Source organism: Schistocerca serialis, chromosome 5 (assembly GCF_023864345.2).
Source record: "Schistocerca serialis cubense isolate TAMUIC-IGC-003099 chromosome 5, iqSchSeri2.2, whole genome shotgun sequence".
Classification (NCBI taxonomy): Eukaryota; Metazoa; Arthropoda; class Insecta; order Orthoptera; family Acrididae; genus Schistocerca; species Schistocerca serialis.
Window position 1 is genome coordinate 629,520,278 of NC_064642.1, and position 27,741 is coordinate 629,548,018.

General features: G+C 46.6%; 1 protein-coding gene across 6 annotated transcripts in view; it reads right to left on the reverse strand.

Moving 5' to 3' along the window:
* LOC126480767 (protein slit) overlaps positions 1-27,741 on the reverse strand; it is an 834,741-nt gene that overhangs the window by 491,667 nt on the left and 315,333 nt on the right. The window lies entirely within an intron of this gene.

Genomic DNA, 27,741 nt, shown 5'->3' on the forward strand with positions numbered 1-27,741 from the left:
CGTCGATCATCTCGAACGAGTGTGTTCGCACGCTCCGCCGTTGCAGGAGTCACAGCTGTGCACGGCCGGCCCGCACGCGGGAGATCAGACAGTCTTGCTTGACCTTGCGGCGATGATGACACACGCTTTGCCCAACGACTCACCGTGCTTTTGTCCACTGCCAGATCACCGTAGACATTCTGCAAGCGCCTATGAATATCTGAGATGCCCTGGTTTTCCGCCAAAAGAAACTCGATCACTGCCCGTTGTTTGCAACGCACATCCGTTACAGACGCCATTTTAACAGCTCCGTACAGCGCTGCCACCTGTCGGGAGTCAATGAAACTATACGAGACGAAGCGGGAATGTTTGAAAATATTCCACAAGAAATTTCCGTTTTTTTCAACCAAAATTTGCAGAGAAAAAAGATGTGTTGCATTGCTTATTGAACTGCCCTCGTATTTAGCAAACCAATATTGTGGGACACCAAAAAATGTAAATGCATGAAATTGTTCTTACAGCGGATGTATAATGTGTGAGTGCGACGAACTATATTGAGAAACTGAACATCCAATACGTACTTGCATGTTTATCTGCGAAAATGGTCCTTTTCGGTACATCAGCATAGAGTTCGAATAGAATCGCTGGAACATCGCAAACCATTCAGATTAATCGAACATCTAAATACGCATAATGCTGGTATCACCAGGATGTGTTCTTTCTCCTCACCCCCGTGGCAGTAATTGAATTAAGAGTCAGCCGGGAATAACATTTAAATCAATTGACGACCATTGAGCTAGCGTCACGAATTTTCAAACGTCCACTGCCATGTATGAAGGCGAGTGACACCACGAGTGTTAACGTCGATCGAGGGGTGTCGTCGTCATCGTATTGAAGGACATTGAGCGGTCACAACATGATCGACGTGATATGCTGGTCTCCTGCGACAGGCGTCGGGTTAGTTTGGTAGGACTCTGAAGCATTTTCTGGTGAAATGCAGCCCCATTTTCTGGTCTGCGGGCACGTTTCGGAACGTTTATTGACTTGCTCAAAACAGATCCTGTTTCACGCCATTTTCGGACAAAGCGTTGCACGGCACTCTTTGCTGGAACTTTGACACCATTAAACTTCTCACCAAACAACTGACCACACTGTTTCCACGACTTTGTTGTTACGTAACTTTCCACAAGAAACACCTGTTGCTCCACTGTGAGTACGATCATCCCCTTTACACTGCTCCATCCTGACTGACACAGCCCGCACTACTATCCAAGCCGGTGCGGATCACGTGGCGGGGCGTACAGTTAATGGGCGCGTCGCGGGAAGTTGTTATATGCAAGCACTGACGCCCAATAATATACACTAATCTGGGCCTTTTTGATTTGCCCCGCCCTGTATTTGAGCAGGCCTTTTCAAATTCAATTTTTATCGAAAATGGTTGCGACTTGGGTCTTTCTGTTTACATGTTTTGAAGTCCTGGTCTTTCCCTACACACCCTGCCAACATCTCTAAAATCAACGAGGGGAAGCTCCCAAGTTTCCCTTGTGAGCAAATGCACATATGCACATCTCAATAGGCAGTGCCCATTCCATCGTCCGAGATGGTCTGCAGTACTGGAAAATGCGCTCATGCCGGGTTCCGCCTTCACTGTCACATGCACAAAAAATCGTTCAAATGGCTCTGAGCATTATGCGACTTAACATCTGAGGTCATCAGTCCCCTAGAACTTAAACCTAACTAACCTAAGGACATCACACACATCCATGCCCGAGGCAGGATTCGAACCTGAGACCGTAGCAGTCGCGCGGTTCCAGACTGCAGCGCCTAGAACCGCTCGGTTACAACGGCCGGCTCACGTGCACACAAAGGAGCAAGGTTGATGAAGTCTTCCGACTTCCTTGAGCGTTACTCTGTGTAAGGCAACAATTTCCTAAGCCGCATCATTACATGCGGTGAGGCATGGGTCCATCGTTTCGTACCTGCAAGAGAGCGTTAATGGAATGGAGACACGTCTACTCTCCTCTGTGAAGTAAATGTTAGGTTGCGCCATCAACAGGGAAGGTCATGACCACGGTTCTCTTCGACAATGAAGGAGCTGTGTACACAGAGCTTATGACAAAGGGCACAGCCATTAATGCCGATTCGTTCCGTACAACGCTGACATTGCTGCGCAACGCTGTAAAGAACAAGAGGCATGGAAATGCATTGTTCTCTTGGACAGTAACGCAACACACTTCACGGCGCACACAACCCAAGTTTTGCTTCAACTTTTTCTATCAGAGATTTCGAAGGATTTGTCACAAAGTGCAGAGCTTGCACCACTGTTATTTACATCTATTCGGTAAGCTGAAAGAACATCCTGGGGCGGAAAGCTTTTCCAACGATGAGGAAATTCACTCAGCGATTTTAGAAAAGCTACATGGTCAAGGAGAGGATTTCTGCTATCGAGGAACTGAACGATTGGTAGAAAGTTCCGATCGTAGTTAACAGAGATTTTTTTGACTATGCTGAAAAACAGTGTCATATACCTGTGTCATTTTGAACATTCAATAAAATTTGTTTGGCCTTCCACAATAGTCTTACCCTGGTAACCTGGTACATCGCGCCAATCTCTGTCATTCTCATCATCGTTGTGAAGGTGAAACAACCAAGAGCACTGAGAAAGTGCAGTGGGAACTGCCGAGGGTCCCGACACCGCGTGACGCCGAGATGAGCTTCCCAAGCTACGGCACAAAACACGAATATGCCAATCATGCATAAAATCGAAAAGTAAAACTGTATCTGAACATTCCTTCTAGCTACATAGTGACTCATTGAGACTAGGAGATAATGTGTGAGGAAATCGGAGTCTTCTGTCTCCCAGGAAATACGAGAGAGTGTGCGACGAAAGCGTCTTATGTTTCTGATTGTCAGAGAAGATGGAAAGTTCCCACCAGAGCGAGAAGCGTTGCCAAGAGAAATGTCACCCCAGCTCATTGCCCAAGTGTGTAAGACACTTATGTAGCGTACCGCAACAAAATGTGTTTAAAAAGGACAACATTTCCTGTCCCGTCTACTGTCAAATTTATGAACTTTCAGCATGATGCCGGAAAATGGTTCAGCAACTTACTTCTATTAAAACTACTATTCGTAATTCTGTCGAAGTTACTGTGAGAAAAATCATTTATTTGCGATGACTAGTGTCGGACATAATTCCGTAATCAAACTATCACTTTCGTCGTAATTATGGCACGTAATACAACCATCATCATCATGAGTAACGTATACAAACTGATCTACAGTGTATTATCAGTACTTCTTTCCAAACAACACCAGACACCTGGTGTTGGTTGTGGTTATTTCCAAATGTACTGTTTGTATTACGTGTCATTATTCACGGTGAAAGCGATGGTCATGTTCGCAACTAGTCACTGCAAATAATGGATTTTTCTCACTATAACTCCCACAGAATTACATGTAACAGTTTTACTGTAAAATTTGTGTATTTACGATAGCGTTTCTGTTTATTGTGTCATTCTCCAATAAAATCTCACTAAAAAGTGTGTCAATCTATATTCGTTTTTCTTAAGAGGACGTCGGCATAGCATAAGCCGCATTTACATACTTCACGTCATATGCATTATAAAGCACAAATGCCATCGTCTATATGAATTGACACAGAAATTCATAAAATAGCTCCTTCATGTCAATACTGGACTCTTTTCTATCTGCAGTAGTGATACGAAATCGATAAGACCTCTTCTTTCTTTGATTTCGGGTGTCTGTGGTCCACGTGAAGTAGCTTTCTCTAGATTTTGTCTTCGTTCCTGAATTTTGGTCTTTGTAATCTCTCTTCATTCTTTCATTGTCCTCCTTTCTTCCTTCATCTGTTCATACAGTGATACGCTTTCAGGGATTTTTTTGAAAACCCCCGGAACTTCAAAATCTTGCTTCGAAAAACTGACCTGATCATAATTTCAGCTTTGGTAACGTTATTTTCTGCTAAGACCTTCTTCACATCCGTGAACCATCTGATTTGCGTCTTGGGATTTCTTCGCAATGGTCAAATATTTTTCTACTCAGTCTTTTCGGATTTATTTGAACCAAGTTACCTTAACACTAACTTGTATTTTTCCTGAGAGCATCAGAAAGTTTTTCAGTCTGAGTGTAGATTACTTCACTACTTCTTCTTCTCATCCACGTACTCACACTTCTTTTTTTTTTTACATCGAGTATTTTCAGTAATATCTTCCTTTCCTTTATCCCCAACTTTTCAGTTTTTTTCTTTTTTACGCTTAGACATTCCGCTGTACAAGATTCTCCGATTTAATGACATTGTTGTTGTAGTATTGAATTTTTATTTTTAAGGAAAGTGATGTTTTATTGTAAGTGTCCTGTGTTAATTGATAAGCCATTTTCATTTTCTGGGCTCTATTTTGATTCATTTCTTCATCGAGGCCGTTTTGTTGTAAATTTCCCCTAAGTACTTATATTTATTCAGTCTGTAGACTCTACCGTTTTTGTTCGTAGGAACTTTGGATCATTTTTAATGTTCGTTATGAATTCTATCTTGTCGCAAGAAATTTGTAATCCATCCTTCCCCGTCGTCTCTTTCAGCAGTTCGATTTGCCCAGTTGCTGTGTCGATGTTTCCGCAAGGCATTACTAAACCATCTACAAAAGCTAGGTAATGGAGTTTAAGATTCCATTTTTTTATTCTAATGTGGTTTCTTAGATTCCTTTTCCTTGAAGTCTAAGATTCCACTTCGTTGCCACTTTTTCCAAAACACAGTTGAAGAACATGGGGAGAGGCCAGAACCTGGCATTACACAAATTTTGATTTGAAATGGTTCCGAAATTACTCCACGGCATTTTATTTTGGACTTTGCTTCTACCGACGTCCTTTAGTAGTCAGGGATTTGACGGCGCACTTGCATGACGTACGTGAAAAAAATTTTTTTTTTTTTTGTCATCGGTCTACTGACTGGTTTGATGCGGCCCGCCACGAATTCCTTTCCTGTGCTAACCTCTTCATCTCAGAGTAGCACTTGCAACCTACGTCCTCAATTATTTGCTTGACGTATTCCAATCTCTGTCTTCCTCTACAGTTTTTGCCCTCTACAGCTCCCTCTAGTACCATGGAAGTCATTCCCTCATGTCTTAGCAGGTGTCCTATCGTCCTGTCCCTTCTCCTTATCAGTGTTTTCCACATATTCCGTTCCTCTCCGATTCTGCATAGAACCTCCTCATTCCTTACCTTATCAGTCCACCTAATTTTCAACATTCGTCTTTAGCACCAAATCTCAAATGCTTCGATTCTCTTCTCTTCCGGTTTTCCCACAGTCCATGTTTCACTATCATACAATGCTATACTCCAGACGTACATCCTCAGAAATTTCTTCCTCAAATTAAGGCCGGTATTTGATATTAGTAGACTTCTCTTGGCCAGAAATACCTTTTTTTGCCATAGCTAGTCTGCTTTTGATGTCCTCCTTGCTCCGTCCGTCATTGGTTATTTTACTGCCTAGGTAGCAGAATTCCTTAACTTCATTGACTTCGTGACCATCAATCCTGATGTTAAGTTTCTCGCTGTTCTCATTTCTACTACTTCTCATTACCTTCGTCTTTCTCCGATTTACTCTCAAACCATACTGTGTACTCATTAGACTGTTCATTCCGTTCAGCAGATCATTTAATTCTTCTTCACTTTCACTCAGGATAGCAATGTCATCAGCGAATCGTATCATTGATATCCTTTCACCTTGTATTTTAATTCCACTCCTGAACCTTTCTTTTACTTCCATCATTGCTTCCTCGATGTACAGATTGAAGAGTAGGGGCGAAAGGCTACAGCCTTGTCTTACACCCTTCTTAATACGAGCACTTCGTTGTTGATCGTCCACTCTTATTACTCCCTCTTGGTTGTTGTACATATTGTATATGACCCGTCTCTCCCTATAGTTCCATTATTAGCCGTAACGTCAGAATCGCCTCTCTCGTCCCTTTACTTTTCCTAAAGCCAAACTGATCGTCACTTAGCGCATTCTCAATTTTCTTTTCCATTCTCCTGTACATTATTCTTGTAAACAGCTTCGATGCATGAGCTGTTAAGCTGATTGTGCGATAATTCTCGCACTTGTCAGCTCTTGCCGTCTTCGGAATTGTGTGGATGATGCTTTTCCGAAAGTCAGATGGTATATCGCCAGACTCATATATTCTACACACCAACGTGAATAGTCGTTTTGTTGCCACTTCCCCTAATGATTTTAGAAATTCTGATGGAATGTTTTCTATCCCTTCTGCCTTATTTGACCGTAAGCCCTCCAAAGCTCTTTTAAATTCCGATTCTAATACTGGATCCCCTATCTCTTCTAAATCGACTCCTGTTTCTTCTTCTGTCACATCAGACAAATCTTCACCTTCATAGAGGCTTTCAATGTATTCTTTCCACCGATCTGCTCTCTCCTCTGCATTTAACAGTGGAATTCCCGTTGCACTCTTAATGTTACCACCGTTGCTTTTAATGTCACCAAAGGTTGTTTTGACTTTCTTGTATGCTGAGTCTGTCCTTCCGACAATCATACCTTTTTCGATGTCTTCGCATTTTTCCTGCAGCCATTTCGTCTTAGCTTCCCTGCACTTCCTATTTATTTCATTCCTCAGCGACTTGTATTTCTGTATTTCTGATTTTCCCGGAACATGTTTGTACTTCCTCCTTTCATCAATCAACTGAAGTATTTCTTCTGTTACCCATGGTTTCGTCGCAGCTACCTTCTTTGTACCTATGTTTTCCTTCCCAACTTCTATGATGGCCCTTTTTAGAGATGGCCATTCCTCTTCAACTGTACTGCCTACTGCGATATTCCTTATTGCTATATCTATAGCGTTAGAGAAACTTCAAACGTATCTCGTCATTCCTTAGTACTTCCGTATCCCACTTCTTTGCGTATTGATTCTTCCTGACTAATGTCTTGAACTTCAGACAACTCTTCATCACTACTATATTGTGATCTGAGTCTATATCTGCTCCTGGGTACGCCTTACAATCCAGTATCTGATTTCGGAATCTCTGTCTGACCATGATGTAATCTAATTGAAATCTTCCCGCATCTCCCGGCCTTTTTCAAGTATACCTCCTCCTCTTGTGATTCTTGAACAGGGTATTCGCTATTACTAGCTGAAACTTGTTACAGAACTCAATTAGTCTTTGTCCTCTTTCATTCCTTGTCCCAAGCCCATATTCTCCTGTAACCTTTTCTTCTACTCCTTCCCCTACAACTGCATTCCAGTCGCCCATGACTATTAGATTTTCGTCCCCCTTTACATACTGCATTACCCTTTCAATATCCTCATACACTTTCTCTATCTGTTCATCTTCAGCTTGGGACGTCGGCATGTATACCTGAACTATCGTTGTCAGTGTTGGTCTGCTGTCGATTCTGATTAGAACAACCCGGTCACTGAACTGTTCACAGTAACACACCCTCTGCCCTACCTTCCTATTCATAACGAATCCTACACCTGTTATACCATTTTCTGCTTCTGTTGATATTACCCGATACTCATCTGACCAGAAATCCTTGTCTTCCTTCCACTTCACTTCACTGACCCCTACTATATCTAGATTGAGCCTTTGCATTTCCTTTTTCAGATTTTCTAGTTTCCCTACCACGTTCAAACTTCTGACATTCCACGCCCCGACTCGTAGAACGTTATCCCTTCGTTGATTAGTCAATCTTTTTCTCATGGTAACCTCCCCCTTGGCAGTCCCCTCCCGGAGATCCGAATGGGGGACTATTCCGGAATCTTTTGCCAATGGAGAGATCATCATGACACTTCTTCAATTACAGGCCACATGTCCTGTGGATACACGTTATGTGTCTTTAATGCAGTGGTTTCCATTGCCTTCTGCATCCTCATGTCGTTGATCATTGCTGATTCTTCCGCCTTTAGGGGCAATTTCCAGCCCCTAGGACAAGAGAGTGCCCTGAACCTCTATCCGCTCCTCCGCCCTCTTTGACAAGGCCGTTGGCAGAATGAGGCTGACTTCTTATGCCGGAAGTCTTCGGCCGCCAATGCTGATTATTTATCAAAATTTAGGCAGTGGCGGGGATCGAACCCGGGGCCGAAGACGTTTTGATTATGAATCAAAGACGCTACCCTTTTTTTTTTTTTTTTTTTTTTTTTTCCTAATGAACCCTTGCAGGAGCAGGACGACGGGTAGGGCAGGGGTCGACACCCGAAGCCTGGCCATCCCGCCGCCACGCCCAAGCAACGTGTTCGAGGATCGAAGGATCAGGAAGAGGATGGAGTGGGTTTGTCGATGTTGTTCTTTTTATTTATTTATTTCTTTAATTTTTATAACATTTTTTTGTGTATTATAGATTTATTTTTGTTTCATTACAAAGAAAGATCCTACAACTGCCGTAGCCGAGCGTCCGAGTCGTCTTCTCGTCTGTTGGGAAGGGTTCCCCCCTATTCCGTCCGTAGAGGATCAATATGCTCCAGGATTCTTCCTCATTTTCAGCGTCTCATACCCGGAACGCCCCAGTGAGCAGGAGGATCCGCAAATAATGAACCTAAATAATTTGCGAAACGAGTTCTGTACTTCGGGTGGCAGCTGAAAGCTGCATGTGTCGTCATCAATAGGGACCAAAAGTCGAGTGTGCCTTTGGGAGCATCGCAAAATATGTAGTAAACGGCCATGCCTTTTAGCCAGTTAACGGCGTTCGTTCTGGTTGATGGAAAGTATACGACGTCGGGGCGCAATACGTCATCAGGGGAGATAGACTCCGGCAATCGCCGCAAGAGTAATGCCAGCATGCGCTGCGTCAGTAGCCAGCACTCGCTGGTCGCGGCACACGTCAGACGGTGTACATCCGAGTCAGCGACTGAGCATGTCGGACACAAGGGGTCGTCCGTCAGATGTATAGAATGTAACCTCTGACGAGTAGCGAACTCCCCATTCACAACTACGTACCACAATGAACGCACCGTCGTAGGTAGAAAAGGCGTGTGTACCGCTCGCCACACCGTGTTCCAGGCAACTTCAGGGTGTCTGTGGGTGACCGTATTTACAGGTTGCCGCTGCTGATAGAGGCGATAATAGTCTTTTGTGCTGGGCTTCCGTGTCGTCGGAAGTTCTGAACGTAAGTAGCTGAAGTCAACAAACAAGTCTCTGATGTGGGTGAGTGCCGGTGAAATGTGTCCTACAGAAACCGGGGGATGCAGAGAGTGTGGTGCCACTTCCGCCATCAGGGTGCCCGTCAGAGTGGCGTGGGCAGAGGTCCACGTGCGACGCATAGTGTTGAGATAAAGCGATCGCGCACGGTTATATACGTGAATTAAACCGATACCGCCCGCCCGCTGCGGCAGTGTCAGGGTGGCGTATCGGACTTTAAAAACCAGACCGGTGCTTACGAAATGTCCATATGCTGCTTGAAATCTGTCGGCCATCGTAGCTGTCAAGGGAAGGATATGCGCAAAATAGTTCAGTTTTGAGACAAGATAGGTGTTGACATAACGTGTTCTGAGGAGCATATCCAAGCGACGTAGTTTGTTGTCCTGCAGCAGAGCACGTGTCTGGTGTAGGAGCCGGCGGTACGTAGCCGCCGCCGTGCGGCGGACATTGCTATAGAATTGCACTCCTAAACACTTGAGTACGGGCACCTTGTCAAAGGGCACCGCCGTTGTGTGGGAAATCCCCCCTCCGACATCCATGTATTTTGTCTTCTTCACGTTGATGACGCTCCCAGCGACCGCCCCGTACTGGCGTAGCCACTGTAGCGCCATATGCATTTCATCCTCTGATCTGGCCAGGAACACCACGTCATCGGCGAATGCACCACAACAAAAGGTCACGTCCCGCAAGGAGATACCAGTTAATCGCTGCCGTAGACCATGTAAAGCTGGTTCAAGCGCTGCAGCAAATAATATGCCCGACAGGGGGCACCCTTGTCGCACTGACCGTCCAACAACAATGTGACCAGACTGATAACCGTTGACCATCATGCGGGAGCGCGCTCCGTGGACCAGTCGAAGGACCACCCGTGCAGACTCCGGAGAGAGACCCATGCGATGCAAAACTGCGCGTAAGAAGCCGTGATCGACGCGGTCGAATGCGTGGTCAAAATCTACGGCGACAAGGGCGCCTCGTATTTTGCAGGCCGCCGTCAAAGCAATTACGTCGCGGTATGCTCCTAACGCCGTATGAATGTTGCTGACACCACCTAAACATGTCTGATCGGTGTGGATGGCTTTCCCGATAGCGTTGTGGAGACGCGCGCGGAGGATACGGGCGAAGATCTTGTAGCCGTTGTTGAGGAGTGTGAGTGGGCGAAAATCCTGCCACCTACAACCACCATTCGGTTTCGGAACTGGAATCAAGATGCCTTCTGTGAATTCTGTGGGAACAGTGAAATCAGGGCGGATCAGGTCTTGAAACATTTGGAGCCACTTGTCACCCATAAGGTGGTAAAAAGTGCGGTAGAATTCCAGGGGTAAACCGTCCGGTCCAGGCGACTTGTTCGGTGCTCCACGTGCCAAGGCCGATGTCAGCTCGTCTGGTGTAATGGGCAACAGCAGACTATCATCGGGTGCCACGTCCCGAGGGGCGGGAAAATCGTGCAACAGCCCGTCATAATCACGTACATTTCGCGGATCTTCCATGTACAAGGTCCCATAGTGTCTGGCGAACGTGTGCGCGATGTCCGCTTGTGTCACTGCGCGCCCGCCGTCCTCCGTGTTTACCGCCGTAATGAGCTGACGTTTGCGGTGGCGCCTCTCGCGCACAATGTGATACACTGACGCTGTTTTGTTGGGGATACAGTCTTGCACTCGCGCACGGATGCGGACACCGTCTAGCTGCTCTGTCCTGATGCGAAGTAGACGAGCTTTGATGCGTTGTACGGACATCTGACGTTCGGGAGACGGCGGTTGCGTCGCCAGCTCACGTAACGCTGTATAGTAAAATTCCGATGTTGCCCTTTGCCAGTTCGATCTGTCACGCCCGTAGGCCATCAAGGTCTTTCGGAGGGCAGGTTTGACACATCCCAGCCACCACAGCAACGTGGAAGCATACATAGGCAGGCGCCTGATACATCGACGCCACGTGTCAGTGACTGCTCGCCGACACGCTTCCTCGCAAAGGAGGGAGACGTTCAGCGTCCACGGGCCCCTGCTGCGTCTTGTGAGTTGTCGGGGCAAGGTGACAGTGCAGATGTACGCGAGATGGTCCGTGAAGGCCGTCGGCCAGAGTTCTGCATCACGGGTTGCTGTGCGGAGGGCACGCGAGACGTATATCCGGTCCAGACGACTGGCAGAATGGCTGGTAAAGTGCGTATATCCACTCTGGGTCCCATGATGCAAGAGCCATGTGTCGTGAAGTGCGAGGTCACGTATCAATGCTTGTAGAGCGGGGCATGGGACGTAATGCGGTATCTGGTCCTCGGGCCGCAGAACACTGTTAAAATCGCCGCCCACTATGTAATGGTCCATATTTCCTTGCAAAAGTGGGGCCAACTCCTCCGAATAGAAGACATGCCTGTCACCACGGTGCGAATTACCGGAGGGAGCGTAGACGTTAATGAGGCGCACTGCGCCAAGTGTGAGTGCGATGCCTCGCCCGTTCGGCAAGTACGTCGCGTCCGTCGCGTCTATGCCATCTCGGAGAAGGATGGCCGTCCCTCCTGCGCCATCACCTACGGGTAGGCTGTACGTGGTGTAGCCATATAGGTCTAAACACAGCTCGGGACGGACCTCCTGGAGAAGGGCAATGTCCAAGTCTGCCGCTCTGATCATGTCGTGTAACATGCGGGTCTTGACAGTGGAGTGGACACCATTTACGTTGACTGTTCCCACACGGTATGACTGAGACATATCAAGTGGCTGAGGCAGTGTGCCGGTGCGATCCCACAGTGATTTCACACATCACACGCCACACAGCCATCCACCTGCATGCTGTGCATTACTGTGCCGTAGGAGTCCCTGACTGGCAGAGCCCTCCGGGCTCATTGTCAGCCATGGGCTCTGGTGGAGATATCGATGTTTGCTGTGCATCATCTGCCTCCATATCATCTGCCCAATCACCAAGAGACGATTGTGATGCCATTGGGGGCTGGACGCTTTCACAGGAGCCCACATTTTGGGAGTCGACGCAGTGCGCCTCGTTTTCTGGGCCACCAGATTTAGGGGACTGTTCCTTGTCTTCAGGCACCTTCTGGTGAATGATGTCACTGGAGTCCGTTGCAATTGTGGGCGAGTCAACGAAGTCGATGTCTTCCGCTGGCTTCACATTCCTGTCCTGTTCGTCAGCTGACAATCGCCTCTTCTTGTGTCGCTTGGGTGATTTTTGCTTTTGGGTCCGAGATTCGACATCCACTGGAGGGCGGGGCTCGACACAGTCTCGGTCGCTAGGAACCCCTGTGTCTGATCCCGACAGTGACGGTGGCTGGGTGCCCACGACGCTGCGGTGGGCGGAGGCTGTAGGAACCTCTGCACCGCTGGGCTGCGGCGTCGTCGACGGCGCTGACTCTCCAACGGAGCTGGCAGCGGCTTGAGAAGGTAGCAGGTTTTGATCATCCATTACATCATGTCGTGCCGCCTCCACATAGCGGGAGAGAGGTCATAGTGGATCGTTGGGGAAGTTCATTGCGGGGCACCTGAACGAGGCGGCGCTGCAGACACTCAGTTCTAACATGGCCCTCCTGGCCGCAGCCCGAGCAGGTCCTCGGTTGTCCATCATATATAACAATTGCGCGGCAGCCACCAACGAAAACATACGATGGAACGTGCTTCTTAAGTTCTATGCGCACTTGTCGTACCCCGTTAAGGACAGGGTACGTTTCGAATGTGTTCCATTTCTCCTCTGTGTGGCTCAGAACTGTGCCGTATGGCCGCAGCGCATCAACGACTAGGTTGGCAGGAACTTCGAACGGTAGTTCAAAGATGCGCACGGTACGCACCCCCAGACCAGCATGGTCAACTCCTACCACGCTCACGTTACCGTCTGCGTGACAGAAGCGAAAGCCGTTTGCAGATCGTTGGAGTAATCTGTCGCAGGCCGCTTCGTCAATCAGTTTGAGGTACACTGTGCTGGTTACAATAGACAGATGAATTCCTATCAGTTCTTGTGGTTCGATGTGCATGATGTCTCGTAGAAACCGTTCAATTTCATGGGCCTTCGGTCTCGTGTACGATGCGTTGAACGTTAGTTTGATTGTAGCTTTTCGATATGAGAACGCCATGTCGGGTCGGTACAGGTACTATACGGCAAGACAACGACGCGACCGCGCGCTAGCGGGTAAACAACAACACCTGCGGAGCACTGCCCGGCGCGCCGAGCCCGTCCGCACGGTAACACGGCTGAAAGCCGACTGAGGCTCTGCTGAACGTAACTATGATAGCTCGATTATTGATTGGTTTGCGAGATAAATTTGATTTATTCTGAGAAAAAGTGAATTCCTTTAAACTCTCCCATTTCACGTACGGCTAAGTACAGTTTTACACTCGACTTCTTCTGATTAGTCAGGGCCTGTTCACGATTAGCAAAAAATCGTTCATGTACAGGGGATTAATTTTTTATAGTTTAGCCTGTGATTTGTGTGGATTCCCCACGGGGCAGTAATTAAAAGTTGAAGCACTCAGGTTTCATGTAAGTTGGATGATGCACAGAACAACTACCCCCTAAGCAAATACAAAACCGACTGACAAAGGAATCGCCATAGCATGTTGTCAAGCAGATTCAGGCCAAGAGTTGTTCATGCGCTACTGAAAGAGAGAACTTGCAAAAGGTTTAGACATTGCAATATATTGCTGAAAAAAAAAATAGTACACCATTCAGATGTTTCCAGTTCATTCAAAATTTTTTGACTGCTAAATTATTTTTTAGCGACATGTTTCCATGTGCTGCCTCATTAGCAGGCTACATTGGCATTACAAAAACATTTAACCTAAGTGTGTACGGATCAGTAGTACAAGCAGCTCTGACATGCTGGAACACCCATATTAGTATATGGCGTAACCTCCACGGGAAGCAACGCAGGTGCTGACACGCATCCAGTCGATCAGACAGATGGCAAATACTGTCCTGAGATACGCTATGCTACGATCGTTCAACCTGTTCATGTAGTTCTCCAAGAGCTGTTGGCTGACGAGACGCACGAGTCACTTCTCGTTCCGTCAGACCCCACACGTTCTACATTGGAGACAAGTCCGGAGATCGTACAGGCCAGGGAAGTTGCTCTACGTCTTGCAGAGCACGTTGAGCTTCACGGGCACTGTGTGGGCGAGTACTACCCTGTTGGAACAACGCAACACCTTCATGTTGCAAAAACAGCAAAAGAACTGGTCTAACAAAATTCTACACGTACCGAGGGCAGGTTAGCGTCCCCTCTATAAACACCAAAGGTGAACGACAGTTGTAGCTTATCGCACAGCAGACCTGGCATAGAGCAAGTGTGTCTTGAACGAATACAATTCTCGAGACAGCGCTCACCAGGTGTGCGTGATACGTACAAAAGACCATCACTTGCGTGCAGGCAGAATCTGCTTTCATCACTGAAGACCATGGTGCGCCATTCCATGTGATTTTCTGACGGCACCGGTCGAATCGTGCACGGCGATATTGTGGCGTAAGTGAAAGACAGGCTAGAGATGTGTGTGCCAGTAGATCCACAACTAACAGGTCCCCAACGGTTCGTGTTGACACGTGTGGGTTCACTAGCCCTCTTACCAGTGCTGTGGAAGCTGTAAGATCTGCCACCGCTGCCTTTACAACGATCCTTGCGGGCGTCTGGGCTGCGTGGACGTCCAGAAGCTCGTCTCTGGATGTGTCAATGTTCCCGTGACCACTGATACCAGCGTTGTTGCACAACTGACGCAGTACATCCAACTTGACTGGCAATTCTCTGAAAGTACTATCCCGTCACTCGGAAGGCCAGAATACCACAGATTCTAAACTCGCTCTGGTGGCTGAAGGAAGCACGAGTGCGTCTCTGTGTCATGGCTGCCTGCCTGTTTCACACGTTTGCACCACAAAGAGCTTTCTGGTTGTGAGTATTCCCTACTAAAGGGTAGACACAGAGGGCGCCCTGGTAGCCACTACGCTATCTGTTGGTAGACAACGTTGGAATCATAATTTTTAAAATTGAAACAATTGAGCCCTCGGTCACTATTATTTTTAGTCTTATTGACCAGGTTTCAACACATCTAACAGTGCCTTCATCAGAATTAAAACAATTAAAATGGCCTGTAACATAGTTACAAATTTATAGGAAAAGACATTTTTAATATAAAAAGTGTAAGTAGTGTTTAACAATAAAAGACAGAGGCAGTACTTACATGTCACACATAAAATAATTAACAGGCCAGAAGGGCTTTAGTTACAAAATATACAGGGTGGTCCATTGATCGTGACCGGGACAAATATCTCACGAAATAAGCGTCAAACCAAAAAACTACAAAAAACGAAACTTGTTTAGCTTGATGGAGGAAACCAGATGGCGCTACGGTTGGCGCGCTAGATCGCGCTGCCATAGGTCAAACAGATATCATAATGGGGGCCAATTACCCTTCCTCCCATAATGCCGCACCATACGTTAGCCCGGCAAGATCGCTGATGTCCCACTTGTCGCATTTCTCTGCCTCGTGATGACTGGGTGTTGTGTGATGTCCTTAAGCTAGTTAGGTTTAAGTAGTTCTAAGTTCTAGGGGACTGATGACCATAGATGATAAGTCCCATAGTGCTCAGAGCCATCTGAACCATTTTGAACCACTTGTCGCAGCCCTCGTGAATATTATGCCGGTTTACGTTACCGCTGTCGGTGAATAATGACGCTTCGTCGCTAAATAGAACGCGTGCAAACAATCTGTCATCGTCCCATAATTTCTCTTCTGCCCAGTGGCAGAACTGTACACGACGTTCAAAGTCGTCGCCATGCAATTCCTGGTGCATAGAAATATGGTAAGGGTGCAATCGATGTTGATGTAGCATTCTCAACACCGACGTTTTTGAGATTGCTGACTCTCGCGCAATTTGGCCGCTACTGATGTGCGGATTAGCCGCGACAGCAGCTAAAACACCTACTTGGGCATCATCATTTGTTGCAAGTCGTGGTTGACGTTTCACATGTGGCTGAACACTTCCTGTTTCCTTAAATAACGTAACTATCCGGTGAACGGTCGGGACACTTGGATGATGTCGTCCAGGATACCGAGCAGCATACATAGCACACGCCCGTTGGGCATTTGGATCACAATAACCATACATCAACACGATATCGACCTTTCCCGCAATTGGTAAACGGTCCATTTTAACACGGGTAATGTATCACGAAGCAAATACCGTCCGCGCTGACGGAATGTTACGTGATACCACGTACTTAAACGTTTGTGACACGTTTGTGACTATTACAGCGCCATCTATCAGAAATCGAAAAAAGTGGTTCAACTAAAACATTCGTATTTATTTACGTACTACACGAATATGCAATAAAAAAAATGCGGGTTCCTATTTTAAAAAACGCAGTTGATACCCGTTTGACCTATGGCAGCGCTATCTAGCGGGCCAACCATAGCGCCATCTGGTTTCCCCCTTGAAGCTAGACGAGTTTCGTTGTTTGCAGTTTTTTCGTTTGATGCTTATTTCGAGAGATATTTGTCCCGGTCACTATCAATGGACCACCCTGTATAAAAAGGAATGCGTGAAGGCGAGCCACTATGGGCTGCTCGTACCTGTACATTCCTTTTTATATATTTTGTGACTAATGCCCTTCTGGCCTGTTAATTATTTTATGTGAGACAAGTACTGCCTCTGTCTTTTATTGTTAGACAGTACTTACACTTTTTACATAAAAAAGTCTTTTCCTGCAAATTTGTAACTATGTTATAGGCCATTTTAAATCTGATGAAGGCACTCTTAGTGTGGTGTCACCGCCAGACACCACACTTGCTAGGTGGTTGCCTTTAAATCGGCCGCGGTCCGTTAGTATACGTCGGACCCGCGTGTCGCCACTATCAGTGATTGCAGACCGAGCGCCGCAACACGGCAGGTCTAGAGAGACTTCCTAGCACTCGCCCCAGTTGTACAGCCGACTTTGCTAGCGATGGTTCACTGACTAAATACGCTCTTATTTGCCGAGACGATAGTTTAGCATAGCCTTCAGCTACGTCATTTGCAACGACCTGGCAAGGCTCCATATTCAGTTACTATTGATATTGTGAATCATGTACCGTCAAGAGCGACGTTCATCATTAATGGATTAAAGTTAAGTATTCCACCAGCTACGTCCGTTTTTCTAAATTCTAATTTCCTTGTCCTGTTCCAGACCTACGCCAGCCTGCGTAAGCTAAAACGCGTGCATTTCGGCCTCCTCTAGTAACACGGTGTTGGCTCTCCTGCCAACCACAACACTTAGAAGTGTTGAAACCTGGTCAATAAGACTAAAAATAATAGTGAACGAGGGCTCATTGGTTTAAATTTTAATTTATAAACGGTCACTGAACCAAGCAGCCATATTTAAAACTTTGCATTATCATTATATTTACGTTCCCCCAGGCAGAGTAACTTTTTGTCCGCCAATGTAATTTACACATTTGTCACCAACAAAGTTTATCGTCATCTGAAATATGCCCGCTACTGCTGTGCTCGAGTAATACGGAAAACGCACCACTGTATGCTCGATTGTTTCTTTCTTAATCCACTTGCCTGTCACCAGGAAGAAAACAATTGCGAGACACTGATTTACTGGCCGCTGGGCCCACACCGTCTTGACGAGGATGTCGGCGCCCCGGTAAGGAAATTAAGGAGGCCAGGCCAGGCCTGCATTCCTGGTTGCTGGCGCGGCTCACGTCGACTTCCCGCGAAGAAAAGCCAGCTTAGGGCGGTGATGTGTCCCATTCAGCGACCGCGCAACGCTTTGTCGGGGCAAATCCCCGGAAGAAGGGCAGAGCGTGCGTGCGGAGCGCTAGGACGGGATAGGCCGCATTCAGACGCCGTCCCGCCGCCGCCGCTGTCGGTTTCACGGTTGTCTGCAGCCCGACAGAAGCCCACATACGCCGCCAGTTGCTTTTGACAAGCAAATAAATTAAACATCACGCCGCGGCGGAGTCTCTGCCGCGTGAAAAATACATTGCTGGAACTTGGTTCGTTTCATCACGGGAATCATTCACAGAGTAGAAACGTCTCAGGAGCGAGCATTGCTTCCTGAGCGTGTTATCAACAATACAGTAAAGTGACAAAAGTCGTTGGATAGCGATATGCACATGTGCAGATGGCCGAAATATCGCGTAAACAAATATAAAAGGACACTGCATTAGCGGAGCTGTCACTTGCACTCAGGCGATTCATGTGAAAAGGTTTCCGACGTGATTATGGCGGCACGACGGGATTGCACAGATTCTGAACGTGGAATGGTAGCTGGAGCTAGACGCATGGGACATCACATTTCAGAAATCGTTAGCGAATGCAGTATTCCAAGATCCACAGCGTCAAGAGTGTACCGAAAACACCAAATTTCAGGTATTACTTATCACCACGGACAACGCAGTGGCCGACAGCCTTCGCTTAACGACCGAGGGTAGCGGCGTTGGCGTAGCGTTGTCAGTGCTAATAGACAAGCAACACTGCGTGAAATAACCGCAGAAACCAATATGGGACGTATGGCGAACGTATCCATTAGGAAAACGCAGCGAAATCTGGCTATGGCAGCAGACGACCGACGCAAGTCCCTTTTGCTAACAGCACGACATCGCCTGCAGCGCCTCTCCTGGACTCTTGATCATATCGGTTGGACCCAGACTACTGTAAAACCGTGGTCTGGTCAGATCAGTCCAGATTTCAGTTGGTAAGAGCTGATTGTGGGATTCGGGTGTGGCACAGAGCCCACGAAGCCATTGACCCAAGTTGTCAACAAGGCACTGTGCAAGCTGGTGGGGCTCCATACTGGTATGAGCCGTGTTTACATGGAATGGACTGGGTCCTCTGGTCCAACTGAACCGATCGTTAATTGGAAATGGTTATGTTCGTCTGCTTGTAGACAATTGCTGCCATGTATGGACTTCATGTCTCCAAAAATCAATGGAACTGTCGATGGATAACAATGCGCCATGTCAGCGAGCTACAGATCATTCTGGACAATTCGAGCAAATGCCGTGGCCACCCTATGACCACGTGCAGTCTATTTCTTTGAATTAGAATTAATTCATCTTCCTCCCATGCTGACTTAGTATGCCTGTATCTTGCAGTCAACGAATCCTCTTGTCTGCTTTTCGATAAATTCACGTGGGTTTGCGTGTTACATGGATTACACCCACAAGTGCATTACACGGGTGATTCCTATTGGTGCCAATCTAGTTACGTTAACATTATAGGTTGCATGCTATAGATTTTCACATATGTAATTGACTGAGGTTCTCTTGGTCTATCCTAGCATAAGGTGAGACGATGAGAAAGTTTTTGCTGCAGTTCTTCCCTGTACGAAAAGTAAGCAAAAATCGAACAAAATCAGATACTTTGTGAATGGGCTTAACCGTGCTTCGAAGTGCGTTGAGACAACCAGTAGAAACCACAAAACGGGCTTAAATTCCTATGATTCACACGCAACACACCCACAGCTACCTTAGAAGTTCGAGAGGAATAACTTCATAAAGTGATCTTCGTTAATCTTACACATTCGAAAGTAAATAAATGTGGTTGAACGGTACCCACTTAATATTAAAGACTATAAAAACGGAGGTAATGACATATCAGACATTACCTGATATATTTAATTGGAAAAAGGCAACATGTTTTGCAAAGATAAATCACACCTGATGTCGTGGTATAGTTTTCCTATGGCTTCACAACAGATAGTGAAGAACATACACTCCTGGAAATGGAAAAAAGAACACATTGACACCGGTGTGTCAGACCCACCATACTTGCTCCGGACACTGCGAGAGGGCTGTACAAGCAATGATCACACGCACGGCACAGCGGACACACCAGGAACCGCGGTGTTGGCCGTCGAATAGCGCTAGCTGCGCAGCATTTGTGCACCGCCGCCGTCAGTGTCAGCCAGTTTGCCGTGGCATACGGAGCTCCATCGCAGTCTTTAACACTGGTAGCATGCTGCGACAGCGTGGACGTGAACCGTATGTGCAGTTGACGGACTTTGAGCGAGGGCGTATAGTGGGCATGCGGGAGGCCGGGTGGACGTACCGCCGAATTGCTCAACACGTGGGGCGTGAGGTCTCCACAGTACATCGATGTTGTCGCCAGTGGTCGGCGGAAGGTGCACGTGCCCGTCGACCTGGGACCGGACCGCAGCGACGCACAGATGCACGCCAAGACCGTAGGATCCTACGCAATGCCGTAGGGGACCGCACCGCCACTTCCCAGCAAATTAGGGACACTGTTGCTCCTGGGGTATCGGCGAGGACCATTCGCAACCGTCTCCATGAAGCTGGGCTACGGTCCCGCACACCGTTAGGCCGTCTTCCGCTCACGCCCCAACATCGTGCAGCCCGCCTCCAGTGGTGTCGCGACAGGCGTGAATGGAGGGACGAATGGAGACGTGTCGTCTTCAGCGATGAGAGTCGCTTCTGCCTTGGTGCCAATGATGGTCGTATGCGTGTTTGGCGCCGTACAGGTGAGCGCCACAATCAGGACTGCATACGACCCAGGCACACAGGGCCAACACCCGGCATCATGGTGTGGGGAGCGATCTCCTACACTGGCCGTACACCACTGGTGATCGTCGAGAGGACACTGAATAGTGCACGGTACATCCAAATCGTCATCGAACCCATCGTTCTACCATTCCTAGACCGGCAAGGGAACTTGCTGTTCCAACAGGACAATGCACGTCTGCATGTATCCCGTGCCACCCAACGTGCTCTAGAAGGTGTAAGTCAACTACCCTGGCCAGCAAGATCTCCGGATCTGTCCCCCATTGAGCATGTTTGGGACTGGATGAAGCGTCGTCTCACGCGGTCTGCACGTCCAGCACGAACGCTGGTCCAACTGAGGCGCCAGGTGGAAATGGCATGGCAAGCCGTTCCACAGGACTACATCCAGCATCTCTACGAACGTCTCCATGGGAGAATAGCAGCCTGCATTGCTGCGAAAGGTGGATATACACTGTACTAGTGCCGACATTGTGCATGCTCTGTTGCCTGTGTCTATGTGCCTGTGGTTCTGTCAGTGTGATCATGTGATGTATCTGACCCAGGAATGTGTCAATAAAGTTTCCCCTTCCTGGGACAATGAATTCACGGTGTTCTTATTTCAATTTCCAGGAGTGTATATTGACGCACTACATGGTGAGATGTCAGCGGTGAATGGCACTCATGCCAAAATCGTGAAATATGTAAAAAATCCACTAACAGTCCGAACCGAACATGTTGGCGTTACTGCTTTGTTTATTACTCACAGACTGGTTTAAGCTATAACTAGTCTATCAATCTTACATTTTTATATCCTAAACCGCGTGGAATATAGATTGTTACACAATGGAAAACGTTAATTTTAAATGTTTTTCTAATTAGTTTCATGCTCTTTTACTTTTTATATTCCTTACATGTCTCTATGCTTTCCTCAAACAGCGCATCATCTGCAATATGAGCGTCTGTTGTTGATGAAACTTACTTTCGACCTCGTTTATATTATTCAGTCTCTTAGTGTACCTCTGGGGGTCATTTCTCACATGTCACTTTCTATCGAGAGGGGTTGTTGAACTGGAATTTAACACCGTTATTTATGACCGGTGGTGATGCAGGATTCCAGCGGTTGCGGTCATCAGTCTCCTAGAACTTAGAACTACTTAAACCAAACTAACCTAAAGACATCACACACATCCATGCCCGAGGCAGGATTCGAACCTGCGACCGTAGCGGTCACGCGGTTCCAGACTGAAGCGCCTAGAACCGCACGGCCACACCGGCCGGCCGACAATAAAGTAATGATATTGATGTGGAACAAAATGTTGCATACCGTTTCAGTCAAGTTCAGTTTTGCCTCCTTCAAAGTAGTTCCCTGCACACACTTTTTCCAGCGCTTCTGTCATTGATGGTAACATTTTGGAACTCATCTTCTGTAATATCCTCCAAGACCCTCGTCACAGGTTTTTGGACATCTTGTGTTGTTTGAAAATGGTGTCCCTCGGCCGCCGCTTTGACTTTTGGAAATAGAAAAAAGTCGCACGGAGCGATATCTGGTGAATAAGGTGGCTGTGATAGTACTGAAATTTGTTTTGAGGTTAAAAATTGCTGTACTGACAGAGCATTTTTGGGGACCATTTCTGCACAAATCTTTCTCGTACCAAGATCTTCAGTTACTATTAGACGAACCGTGTCTCTATTGATGTTCAGTTCTTCTGCAATCATTTTCATAGATAATCTTCGATCAGATCGTACGAATTCACCCTCCCTGGCCAAGTTGACATCCGTCTGTGAAGTTGATGGTCGTCCACTGTGGTCTTCATCTTCAACATTCGTTCTGTCTTCCCTAAACATTTTATGCCAACGAAAGACTTGAGCTCTTGACATAACCACCTCTCCAGAAGCCGTCTGAAGCTTACTGAAAGTTGTTGTCACGTTTTCACCCAATTTAACGCGAAAAGAAATGGCATACCGTTGCGCAATATTATGCGGTTGCGTGACAAGAGACACAAACACGTGTTAACTTATTACAGCACAACTCAGAACTGAGCAGTTGCATCGATGTGCCACTTGGACTAGAAGCAGCTTAAAGGCCGAGGTAGAAAATATTGTGCCCACGCAAGCCTGCAGGGTTGCCACATCTTGCAAAGAAAATCGGTCTCATTACTTTATGGTCGCACCTCGTACTCCGCGAACCACCGTGCATGGCAGAGAGTACCATCAGTTCCTTTCCTGTTCCACTCGCAAATGCCTCTGTACGAGCCTTAATTTCTCTTATCTACATGGTCCTTACGCTAAATGTACGTTGGTAGCAGTAAAATCGCTGCGGTCAGCTTCAAACACCAGTTCTCTAAATTTTCTCAATAGTATTTCGCGAAAAGAACGTCGTTTTCCCTCCAGGGTTTCCCAATTGATTTCACGAAGCATCATACCCACGTGCTGATCCAATCTACCGATAACAAATCAAGGGCTCCCTTCCGAATTGCTTCGATATCTTCCTTTAATCTGACCTTACGGCGATCCTAAACATTCGAACAGCTGAAAACAGTCTTCGTTGCAATTTTAGTTTGTTTATTTATCAACTAAGCGTTTCACTTTATTTAGATATCTTCAGGCTAATCTTAATTTGGTATTTCTTAGAACGATCGTTTAGACAGAGTAGCTAAAGGGCATCGTCGAGTACATCAGGCCAACATCGCCTTCGTTAACCTCAGTAAATACTTTCTAGATGGACATGAGTGACTCCAAGACCTGCATAACGCATGCTAACTACTTAAGCCCCATCTGAATCTATTATTTGCTCCTGTGAACGTGTACGCGTTATGCAGGTCTTGGAGTCACTCATGTCCATCTAGAAAGTATTTACTGAGGTTAACGAAGGCGATGTTGGCTTGATGTACTCGACGATGCTCTTTAGCTACACTGTCTAAAGGAGATCAGCCTGAAGATGCCTAAATAAGGTGAAACGCGTAGTTGATAGTCGAACAGTTTTCAAGAAAGGTTTGCACTATTTTTCAATATAAGGTCTTCTTTATAGATGACATGCTTTCCTAACATTGTCCCAATGAACTGAAGTCGACCATTCGCCTTCCGTACCCCAATCCTTATATGCTCGTTCTACTTCATGTCGCTTTGCAACATTACGCATAGATATTTAAACAACGTGACTGTGTCAAAGAGGACACTATTAATGGTGTATCCGAACATTATGGATTTGTTTTTCCTCCTCATCTGCATCAAGTAACATCTTCCTACATGTGGTGTGCGTACTGTAAGACCTTCGGTACACACACCATCAGATTATTTGACTTGTCGCTCTAACGAAGTAGGCGAGTGTCAGCAATATGTCTCGTGGTCTTATCGTGCCGTGTTTATCTTCTGCCGTTAGGTCAGACGATAGAAATGCCACTCGCGCCCTTAGAGCAGCAGATTGACGGTCACCAACTTTAAACAGAACTTGATTAATTTTCACACACATTTATTAAAATAATAACAAGCATAAAAATAACTTAACTTGGTTCTGGATGCTATTTACAATTGACCATCTGAAGTTCCCTTGGTCTTGGTACGTTAACCTTATTCTCACATCTCTGATACTTGACAAAGTGTCTATACATTTATCTTCATGGCTATGTACAGGAATATGGTAATTTTATTAGGCGCAGACTGAAACTTGACTATAGACTGGTGCAGACTAATGCAGACTAACAAATCGGAGGTCTGTACACTCGTTATAATACCTTGAGCGTTCAGGTATCACTGCGTGAGTGTGATCCGCGAGGAGAAAAGGTTCTACCTTAGCAGCAATCTCATTGGCTGCGTTACATATTAATGCGCGGATCGGCGGAAGCAGAATTTGGTCCGTCTCTAAGACAGCGCCATCTCGTAGTGCGGAGACGGACGAGCGCTGCGCCTGCGCTGTTGTGCTTAGCGGGGCGCGCTCTAGTGGGAAAGTTGTGTACGCGCTGACTACACGGAACTATGTACACAACACTACATTTACAGCAAGCTGCTATTCATTACACCAACTAGAAATTTTGTCTGACAGCTTGTATCTTCCAGCAGTCACTCAACCATGACACCTCCCCACACACCACAGCGTCATCAGCATACAGCTGCGGATTGTCCGCCCCGGTAGCTAAGTGGTCAGCGTGACAGAATGTCAATCCTAAGGGCCGGGGTTCGATTCCCGGCTGGGACGAAGGTTTTCTCCGGTCAGGGACTGGTTGTGTTGTCCTAATCACCATCATTTCATCCCCATCGACGCGCAAGTCGCCGAAGTGTCGTCAAATCGAAAGACCTGCACCCGACTAACGGTCTAGTCACACGACATTTACATTTGTTTTAGACGCGGATTGTGAGTCCCCCTATCCATCGTATCATTTATGTATGTAGAGAATAACATCGATCCCGTCACACTTCCCTGGGACACTCTTGACGGTAACTTTGTCGCTGACGAACTCTCGTGAGGCAATGATGTATGCTTTCCTTTTTTGCTTTTCAATGCATTCACATCAGCTCGAGTGTTACACAAATACATCCATGTATGTTGCATGAGTTATTCCCATATAAGAGAAGCTTGGCTGCATATACGAATGAGCGCATTAGATAAGGTTGCTGCCCCGAAACTAGTCGCAAACAAAAGAAGCGTAAATAAAGGGAATAAAAACAAAACGTAGCTTTTCAGCTACTATTTGCAAATCAAAAAACGTTCGTATTCCTTGTAGCTGAGTAATGCGAGTGGGGACTCGCATTCTAAGCACTCTTTTATTGACATGATTGTAGCTCTTGTTAACTGTAACTGAGGGTGCCTCGAAACGGCAGCCAACACATACAGTGCTCAAATTGCGAACTCAGTGACTCCAGAATGGCAGTCACAGTATGAAATAAACGGTTTAGTATCTGATGTCCCATTTACTGCAGATGCATACGATTCTGGAGTCCGTCTTGGCCGAAACGGTGGCGGGCAGAATGGGCCTGGAGATCGAGAGTTCCGATGTGGGCCGATCTTCCCGCGGGATAGAGCGCACGCAAAGCTAAAATAAAGGACGCCGATATCCATCTTAATACGACCAGACGGTCCCCGCGACTAATCACGCAGTCCGCCTTTTGCCCATTCATTCACATCGGCTTACCAGGCCCCCTCGTGGACGCTAACGTAGAAACACGCCGCAACCATTGTGGTGTGTGGACGCGAATTCAGTAGTTGAGTTTCAGCGTTGGGCACTATTAAAGAACGAGTGTTCTACGCAAAGCAATGCAATCGCTGACGTCTTGGCTCCACAAACGGTGCGGCAACATAACGGCCAAGCATAAAGTAGAGAAGCGTTACATGCACGGGGAGGGGGCGTGGGTGGAGTACATACTTATATAACATCTGAAACAATTTTTACGAAACTTCGCGCACGTCTCATTTATTCATATTATGTAGAAGGATATTATTCTTGGAGAATCAAGTTTGCTAAGATCGCTAGCAATTCTTTTTGTTACAATGACCGGTTTCGATAAATCTACTCTGTCTTCATCGCAACACTATTAGATGTACATGCTTCATACAACACTGAAAGTCACATAGTGATGTTGCGTCAAGCTGTAATAAAAAACTTGACGCAACATCACTACGTGATTCAGCGTATTAACATGCAAGCACATCTAACCGTGTTAGAAGATCCGATGATGACACCATAGATCTGTCGATACCGGTCGTAGCAATAAACTAGCGACCTTGGCAAACTTGATTCTTCAAAAATAATAAACTGAAGAGCCAAAGAAACTGGTACACTTGTCTAATATCGTGTAGGGCCCCCTCGAGCACGCAGAAGTGCCGCAACAGACTAATGTCTGAAGTAGTGTTGGAGAGAGCTGGACACCATGAATCCTGCAGGGCTGTCCATAAATCCGTAAGAGCACGAAGGGCAGGAGATCTCTTCTGAACAGCACGCTAAAGGCATCCCAGATATGCTCAATAATGGTCATGTCTGGGGAGTTTGGTGGGCAACGGGAATGTTTAAACTCAAAAAAGTGTTCCTGGAGCCACTCTGTAGCAATGTTGAACGTGTGGAGTGTCGCATTGCCCAAGTCCATGGGAATGCACATGAATGGATGTAGGTGATCAGACAGGATGTTTACGTACGTGTCACCTGTCAGAATCGTATCTAGACTTCGGTGTGTTAGTTGTTTTTTTTTTCTCTCTGCATCTAACAGTATTCCCGCAAACACAGCAAATAATTTACTGACTGGTGTTTTCTCACGGTCGTAGCTGCACCAACAAGTGGACTACATCTATCAGTACAGACTAACCGTTTTGCGTCCACGTGTCTGTACCTCAACTCTGATCTGCTGCCTACGGGCGGAATTACCATTAATGGCTTGCTATTGACACATGTACTTGAAGGTACTAACCAACCTGGAAACGAACTACTCCTAATAGCTATGATTATTAGTTTTATGCCGCCGGGTTAGCCGCGCAATCTCAGGTGTCTTGCCACGGTTCGTACGGCTGCTCCCCGTCGGAGGTTCGAGTCCTCCCTCGGGCAAGGGTGTGCGTGTTTTCCGTAGCGTAAGTTAGTTTAAGTTAGATTAAGTAGTGTGTAACCCTAGGGACCGATGACCGCAGCAGTTTGGTCCCATAGGAACTTACCACCATCACAAAATTAGTCTGATGATGAAGTAAATACTGATGTAATGTTATTCAGTACATTCTCCTCAGTCGACTATAAAAATATCTGTACTTATACCCCTAACGCCGGAAAATTAATGCAACACCCTCAAGGACAACGTCATGTTATTGACAAGTTATGTGACAGGTGGTACATCACTGTAAGAGTGTATGGTAAAAATTCAAACCAAATCAAACATACATCTCACAGTAAAAGTTGCATGCAGACGCTTGTAAAGGTACCGTACGACATCATGCAATAAACTGTCTTAAGCATTGTGCATTCTTTGTTGCAATTAGCAGTTCTTCTTGCAGGCTCTGGAGAATGTATAAGTATAGGCATGCGTATTCAAATATGGAGATATGTAAACAGGAAGAATACGGCGCTGCGCTCGGAAACGCCTACATAGGGCAACAAGTGTCTGGCGCAGCTGTTAGATCGGTTACCGCTGCTGCAATGGCAGATTATCAAAATTTAAGTGAGTTTGA